This window comes from Passer domesticus, chromosome 6 (assembly GCF_036417665.1).
Source record: "Passer domesticus isolate bPasDom1 chromosome 6, bPasDom1.hap1, whole genome shotgun sequence".
In the NCBI taxonomy this organism is placed as follows: Eukaryota; Metazoa; Chordata; class Aves; order Passeriformes; family Passeridae; genus Passer; species Passer domesticus.
This window is the reverse complement of record NC_087479.1, coordinates 10165109-10173451: the sequence shown is the minus strand read 5'-3', so window position 1 is coordinate 10173451 and position 8343 is coordinate 10165109.

Genomic DNA, 8343 nt, shown 5'->3' with positions numbered 1-8343 from the left:
AGTAACACTTAAATTACTTATTTGAGCACCACTGCACCCCAAAAACGAGGGCAGCAGCCACTGGAATGCCAGGGAGGGAACTGGCAGGAGGCAGCTTGGTTTGCAGTGGCTGGTGGAGAGCTGGGCACCCCTCCAGTGCTGCCCCTGTCCCCCCAGCCCACTGCCTGCTCCAGGGGCTGGCATCCATGGCTGCAGCAGGGAACAGCCCCATTCCCACCTGGCAGCTCCAGCGTCCTTGGGAGGCAGCACAGCTCAACAGCAGCAGCCTGTCTGCAGGCAGGGGGATTTTACAAGGATTTTAAGAGGCAGCTCTGCCTTGGGAGCAGGTGACACAGCAAACACTGGTGACGGTGCTCTCCCCTGCAAGGCACCACGCAGCTGTGGGGTTTATCTGCTTCACTGCTCCTGACCACAGCTGCCCATCATATTTCAGTGTATTTATGACAGCTATAGGTCCAACTCTTCCACTTCTTTTGGGGAAAAAAAAAATGCAATAAACACACACTACAATTTGCACAAAAAATTTTCAACAGCCCAGGCTAAAATCAGTCTTTATGTGCTTGGAATTTATTTAAAATAATTGCTATTTATGTTTTTGTTTTTTTTTTTTTTTGGCTTTTTACCAATCTAATCAGCATAATTTGACTGTGCTGGAACAAATCTACAAGACTCCAGAACTGCTCTTGCAGATCATGCAGATTAAACATGAACTAATTAGTAGATTTCTGGATTTCTAAATCCACAGCTTTGGAAAAAGCTGACAATGCCCATCAGTCTTCACACAACAAGAGAGAGGCAAAACCCAGACATACAAGAAAAATGGCTACAGATGGGCATATGTGTCAGAAATCTTTGCAAAGGAAAAGGATTAAAAAAACAAAACCAAAAACAACAACAAAAATATATTGGGATAATAAGCAACAGCATTTTGTGTTTTTTTCCTAAATATTTCAATAATAAATTCACGCCTCTGCTTTTTCTGTCTTTATTTCACTTTTTTGTGGAAATGAAACATGGTTCTGTAAGAACTAGAGGCCATAAACCACCGTGGGATAAAAAGGAAAAAGTAGCAGAAGCTGCGAAGATGAATATTGAATTCACCCACGAGTTAGTCTGAGCACATCCAAAAGCCATGACGTCAGTAAAAAGGAAAAAGCCTGACTATTGCCCTGGGAATGAAACCAAAAACTTGCTTTGCCAATATGTGAAGGTTTCTGAAAGTCTTCTAAAAGTTTCCTCAGGAGACAACAATAACTCGATTAGAAATGTTCCAGCAGATGATGAAGAACAATAACAGCTGCTCCAAAGCTCACTGCAAACAATGGAAAGTCCCCGTTGATTTGTTCAGTCTTGAACAGGGTCCAGAATTCACAGAATTTCACAGAAGAGGTAAAACCAGCTGTCTGCCTGTGACAGCAGCGCTCACGCAATGAGGGGACAGGAATGGCCCCATAATTCAAGCCCTGCCCAAAAACTGCCACTGACAGGCAAGAGCCTAAAAACAGGCACTGGAAAAGTGGGTTCAGTGCTGGTCTGGAGGAAGGATGCTCCCTTCCCAGGCTTGATGGGATAACACAGACAAACTCAGAAAGGTGTCCCTGAGATTAAACCTGTCAAGCGTAAATTGAGATTGTTAATTCCTACGTGCCTTAAGGAGGTGGTTTTTCTTTCCTGCTTGGTTAGTCACACACAATCAGGATGTCCACCAGGTTTATGGCAGGTCTCTCAGCTGCATTTCTCGGCACTGAGCTTATTAAACTGCCCATGGGGGTTGAATGGGCTGGGCAGACTCTGCTCTTTGCTCTGACCTGATAAACACCCCAGACTGTGTTACCTTCTGAGCTTACTTGGGAGATACCTGTACATAAGTTGGCTCTAATGATTTCCCCTTGTCATCACCATCTAAAGCCTCCCTTCCTTGCCTTCCAAGAGCAGGAAGCTGCCCTGTCTCTGCCCAGAGCCCCCATTCCCATGCCCAAGGCAATTAGAGCCTGTTGCCCTATGCAGTGCAATTAGAATTAATGAGGAAGTTTAAACCAATGACATCAGAAATGTGTTTGGCTCATTATCCTTGAAACACAGATAAAAGAAGCAAGACAGCCTCAAAACCATATGACAAATGTGACAGTGCTGGAGCCTGAACTCCAGGACTGCACCAGCACCCAGGGAATGCTGGGCTGAGGGGCACAGGCTGTGGGTGATGGAACAGCCTTGTGAGGAATTTAACTACAGACAGGGAACTGTTGGGGCAACAGAGTAAGCAGTGGGTTTTGCCAGCAAAAGGACAAATTCCTCTTTCACCTCCTGGGGACCTTGGAGTAAACCTGCTCAGCGAGGCTTTGTGCCTTCCCACAGTTCAGAGCAGAGCAGCTTTGTGCTGCAGCACAGGAGCTGGGCAAAGTCAGCAGGAATAAACTGAATCCTAATAACATCTGCTTCACTTTCCTAGCTCGTCCCCCACCACCATCTCACAAAAAGAGAAGCATTTGGGAAGTCCAAGAGATGCTTTCCCCATGATGCAGCTTAAAGTTGGTTTCAAAATAAAACCACATTTCTGTGCAAATGAAGCTTTAACTGCAGTATTATTTATTTAACAGGAAAAACAAGCCAAAGACAAAACTTAACCCTGTTCCTGAGCCTTTCACTAGGTACATATTTATTTTGTCCTTTCTCACAAAATTATGTAGTCTTGTATTTGAAGGCAGCTTGTGTTGCTCATACTCTTTTGGCCAGGTGCAGTAAATACTCCTAAAAGTAATCCTAATAAATCTTGTGCAAGTATGCACACTATAAGCATGCGCCCTTCCCAAATTCCTGTCCCTGCCCCATGGAACTGAAATCAGACTTTTTCCATTACATGGTTGAAGCCTGTGCACAGGCAGAGCAGAGGCTCTGGATCCTTGTCCTAGTAGTTAAAATCCCTCTGGAATTTGTGTCAATTTATCCAAAGGGCTACTTGGAAATACTGTGCAGGGCTTAAACCCCCCTCCTCTGTGCTATTTTCGAGCGCAAGCTCTAGCAGCTCTGAAGCATTTATTCCCAATTGCACCCACAACTTTTCATTTTGGTCTCTTTAATGTGTCAGTTTAAATCTCTTCCCCTTCCTCAGGCAGCTCTCGGGCTGTGCGGTGGCGTTGGGGCTGATGCCTGAGAGCAGGAGCTGTGCAAAGTGTTCTCACAGCAGCAGCACTTCCTCATTTCATGGCATTGCACATCTTGGAAGGCACAGGAAAGTCTGGTTTATGCCCCAAAAGGCACACTGGCACTTTGGCATGTGCCAAGGCCATGCAGCCTTTGCTTTATCTCCAGAATCACCTGTACAGCTTCACTTGCCTGAGCCATGTGCTGCAAATTCAGACATCAGTTATGGGTGGGGTTTTCTTGCATTAAAAGTTTTATTTGGGGAAAACAAATCAGTTGTACCTGGACCACAAACAATCCCACTCAGCCATCAGCCTGCACTTGCAAAGCAACAGAAAGCTCCCCCCTGAGGTGGATGTTTCCCAGGGGCAAAGCTGCTGTGAGCTGCAAGAGCAGGAGGATCACATGTGCACCGTGCCCATATGTCCCTGTCACCTCGTGGGACACTGCAGGGAACGGATGTTATCCCTCTGGAGGAGCCATGCTGCCTCCACATCTCTCACCAGGAGCTCACGAGGAGGGAGGAGGCAATTTCAGAAACTCACACCCCAGAACAGGGAAGACTTTTTCCATGTTCTTTGCTGAAATTAGTCTTTCCACTTCTCTGCCAGTCCTCCTCCTCCCAGTCAGGCCTGTCAGTGAGGAAATGCTAACTCCAGGAACGCCAGTGCGGATTTGGTGCACAGGCAGGGAGACTGCTCCTGCCTCTCTCTGGGGAACGAATCCCTGCATTAGCAGGGCACTTTATTGCAAATTCAAAACAAAGAAATCAAGGAAAAAGTGATTACCTTCAGGAAAGCTTCAGCTGATGGAGCGAGGCCAGTGTCCCTGTGACTGTGTCTGACCTTGGATGGGTCACTTGGGTCCTGCACAGCACTGTCACAGGCAAGGGCTCTGCACTCAGCCAGCATAGGGCCAGGCACTGCTGCTGGCTCTGCCCTTGGTGTTCTACTGTTCTTTTATTATTCATATCAAGCCTTCTAACATGCTTGTTTATAATATTATTTTCTGCTCTACAAAGGCCGTATGGACATGATGATCGATTATATGCTAAAAGCAAAGTGAAGGGTGCTTTATAAAGTCAGCTTATTAGGGGTTTATTCAGTAAATTTATGTCTTTTTGAATGCTTATGTACACAGAATCAAAGATGTCTCATAATTACATCATTCAGGTCTACAGTTTATAGATCTGAAAGCCAGGGAAAGTGCCAATATAATTCAGCCCCATCTCTGCACAAAATAAGGAGTCTGTACTCTTCATCTAACAAGAGAGCAAAGTGTTTGGAGGTCTCTGGAGTAGAGTTGCTGTAGCCAAATTCAGCTTTAACACACACCATCAGGGAGCCAGATGAGCTTGTGGTAGCACATACCACGAAGGGATTCATGTGGTGCAGCCCTGGGGTCTCCTCTCGCCTGCATCCCACAGCCTGGGTACACAGGGGCAATGCTTCCCTTTAGCAGAGAAAGTGTTCTGTCATTTTTCTCCAGATCGTCACAAGACATAGCCTGTTCTCAATGTAAATATCAAGAATCTCAAAAAGTTCTCCCTCACACACGAAGGTAAATGAAAATGCCCCTTCCTTGGAGCTGGCAATGTTTAAAAAGCCTTAATGAGCTTTTCTTATTCATAAAAATGCCTTGTTTTTAAAAGCTTGCCATTTCCTTAACAGCTTTAAATGTGTCTTTTGCATCTCTCCAAATCTGCAACTCTTTTTCCTCCCACTTTCCTCCAAAGTCCATGTTATGGAGTATACATGATATGGTCTTGCAGCTGCTTCTCCCTGAGGAAAGTCCAACAACTCATGAAATGGCAACGAGGAGAAAGTGTCAGTGGGGAAAGTTAATTTTAATGAGAAGAAAAGAAAATGCCCAGAGACAAAAGTTAAAGCTAGCTTGTGTTGTCAGTGGAAACCACTTGGTTTTGTGGGACACCGAGAACACACACTCAGAGAAGCTGAGTCATACATGCACCTTTTTTGAGCTTTCTCTTAAAGTCCAGCCTGACACAACATAACATGCACATCTTGCATCATCTCTCAATTCTGCCTCCCTGCAAAAAAATTGAAGAATTGACATTCTCTTTTTTTTTTTTCCAAGTAAGAATTATTTTTTAATTACAGGTTTTAAGATGATACAATGTCCCTCCTGTGTTCTCAGGCACCCTGCTGTTTTGCAGAGCAACAGTAATATCTGGCAATGATAAGATCTTTATAAACCTGTTGTCCTTGTAAAACAAAGAGGACTTTGATTCTACAGTAACATTGCATTTGGTGAAAACCTGATTTGCAGACAGTCTTTTCCCATCAGCCTACTATGGAACTCACCCAGTGACCTTCAAGGGCTTTTGAGTTCATGTCTAGCAAAGCAATGGCACAGTGAGCACCTGACTTTCAACCCATTTGTCAGACCTGCCACTGCTGGCCCCACCTCTGCCTGTAACCTTCAGCCATGGATTTGGAGCTTGTAGTCAGCTCTTTTACCACCTGAGCCCTTTGAAATGCCTTTCAGCCCCATTGCAAATGGCAATACAAAAATGGTGATAGAGGGAGATTAAAGGCTGATGGCAGGTCTCAGAGGAACTGTGCTATCTCTCCAGTTCTCTGCCAATATTTTCCAGGAACTTACTTCCTCTTATATAAGTTATAGATATATTTTTAAAAAATGCAATCTGCCTTATGCAAATATTTCTTATCAGCAGATAATGCACTTGCAGCACCAGACCTATGTGATTAGGGAACCTGGGCTCGAGGTGACACAGTGGTAGCACATGGTACCATGCAGAACAGCAGCTGGACTCCTTCCACTTAAAAAGTTATTTGTTCTAACTATAGGGAATGAAGCATTAAGCACAAATGACCCATTGAGTAAAATGCTTTACAGGCCACCACTCAGTGGACCCTGCAACATAGCCTATATGTGCCAGTTCAGAAGTGGGGTGAGGGGAAAATGTGGCTTTACTCCCTTAAACTCTTGAGATAAGAATGTGTGTGATCCAAATTACATGTCTGTGATCCAAGCTGCTTGCTACTGTGGCACCCAGAAAGTCACCAGCAATGCTTCCTTTCTTCTCAGGACAACAATTTGTGGACCAATTTTTAAGGGTGCCATGCATGAAGTGTTTTTCTCAATGAAGCCATTCTCAGAATTTGGAGGTCAGACCTACACCCACAGACATCACTGGCAACCCTCCCATTGACTTCAGCAGCCTTTGAATTTGAATCAGCCCCTCGTTCCTGTGCATGCTGTGGGAACATGTGCTCTGGCAGCAGCCTTTTAAAAATGTATTTGGGATAATTTCTCCCTCTGGCAACCTCGAGTTTAGCAGCTTAATCATCAGACAGGAATAAGAGTAGCAGAAAGATCTTCCACCTTCCTACAATGAGTTAATTTTCTCCCTGCTCCCTGCTATATTAGCCGTCATACATCTATATATATTGTCATTTGTTTCTCACCCTCCTCCAGATCAGAGAGCTGCTTAATCACTGCCTGTCAGCTCCTGCCTTGCCATATTTCAGCCTGTTCATTTAAAATGTTGTTATTTGCTCCCTGGGCAGCCAGTAGTAAACCAGAGAAGCAATCAATAAATGTTCTTAACCGGAGCTCAGGCTGCAAGCGGAAGCATTGTCTAAAGCAATGGGGGGAGGATAAATCCCTGTTTCCTTCCCCTGGCACTGCTGATTACACATATGCACTGATTCACTTGTCAGCTTGCCATTAGCACACACGCTCTGCCTCCCAAAGCAAAGGGGTTGTGAGAGGAGAGAGAGCAAAGCACACACAGAACAGCCACTGCCCTGGCTGGACTCACACCTCCAGGACACCTCTGCCTGGGGAGGGCTGCGTGTCTGTCCCCACTCCCAGCACCTGGGAGGGTCTGGCACTGGCTGGCATGTCCCAGCCCCACAGCATCCCACAGGCAGGCCACACTCCAGGCAAGGCCCATGGCATGGCAGCAGCACATGGTGCTGCTCTGCAAGCCAAGACACCAAAGTGAGCCCGACCCAAGGTGACACAGCCACAGCTGGTAGCCCTTGGACCTGCAGGCTGGAGCTGCTGCCCCTTCAGAAGGGAGGAGCTGGTCTCCTCTCCATCATGACAGCTGGTGCCATGTTGCTCCATCCTTCCCACCTGTTGCCTGCTGTGCAGCTCATCAGCAACAGCCAGGAATGGTTTTCTGGCCTTGAGCAGCACCCCAAAGCCTCCAGACCCACAGCTGTTGTCAGAGCTGCAAACTTTGCTCAGATGCAAGCAGCATCCCCTTTCTCCTGCCCTCCCAGCCTCCTGTGTCAGGATTCTTTCGATGCAAACTAATGTTGTGTGGCTCCTGCCAACCATCCCTTTGGAAACTAGAGGGATTCTTACTCCTCTTACCAGTATTTTGTACTTGGACAATACCACAAGACTACCACAAAGCCATATGGACATAGGTGACTTAATAATGTAGTAACTAGTGAACAACAGGACAAGGTTTCTCCAATATTTTCCATCTTGTGAAGGTAAGATTGAATTAGAGGCATGGGTAAAAGATTATTATCTCTGTAAAGATTTTCTTACATAGACAGATATTTCCAGGAAATTGGTATTTTTCCTTTCAATTTCTGTTTTCAGATTTTTGTATCTGTAAAGGGAAAGCTATAGGCAAATACAAGGTAGAAAATTGGGAAATGGCTGGGTTTCAAAATAAATGCCAAGGTAATGTCAGCTTTTATACTGACATTTGTCAGGATATAAAAAGGTGGTGAAGAGACAGTTCTGCCTGGGATATGAAGAACCACTTGGCAGGGGATGGAGATTGGAGGTTTTGTGGTTTTGATCTTTCTTTTTTGGGTTTGGGGTTTTTTTGGTTGTGTTTGTTTGGTTGTTTTATGTTTACCTAGGAAAACACATAGGGCCTTCACATTATCATTGAACAAGGTCATCCTTTCTGAAGCTTTGATCCTGCTTTAGCTTGCACACATAAAATGTTGTAAAATGGAGCCAAAAGTCAAAAGCAGGCTTTGCAATTAAATCCAAATAACATTTTCCAGACAGTGGTCAAGAGTAGGGAAAAAAAAGCAAGAACAATCCCAGAGGTCTTCATTGAGGCTCAAAGGGTGGATGGCTTTCTGCTCCTAGAGTATAGTATTTAAGAACTGAATGAGTTCTATTCTTAAAAACACCCAACTTTTCTATGAGCCTTTATGTTGCTGTTTCCAAAAATTA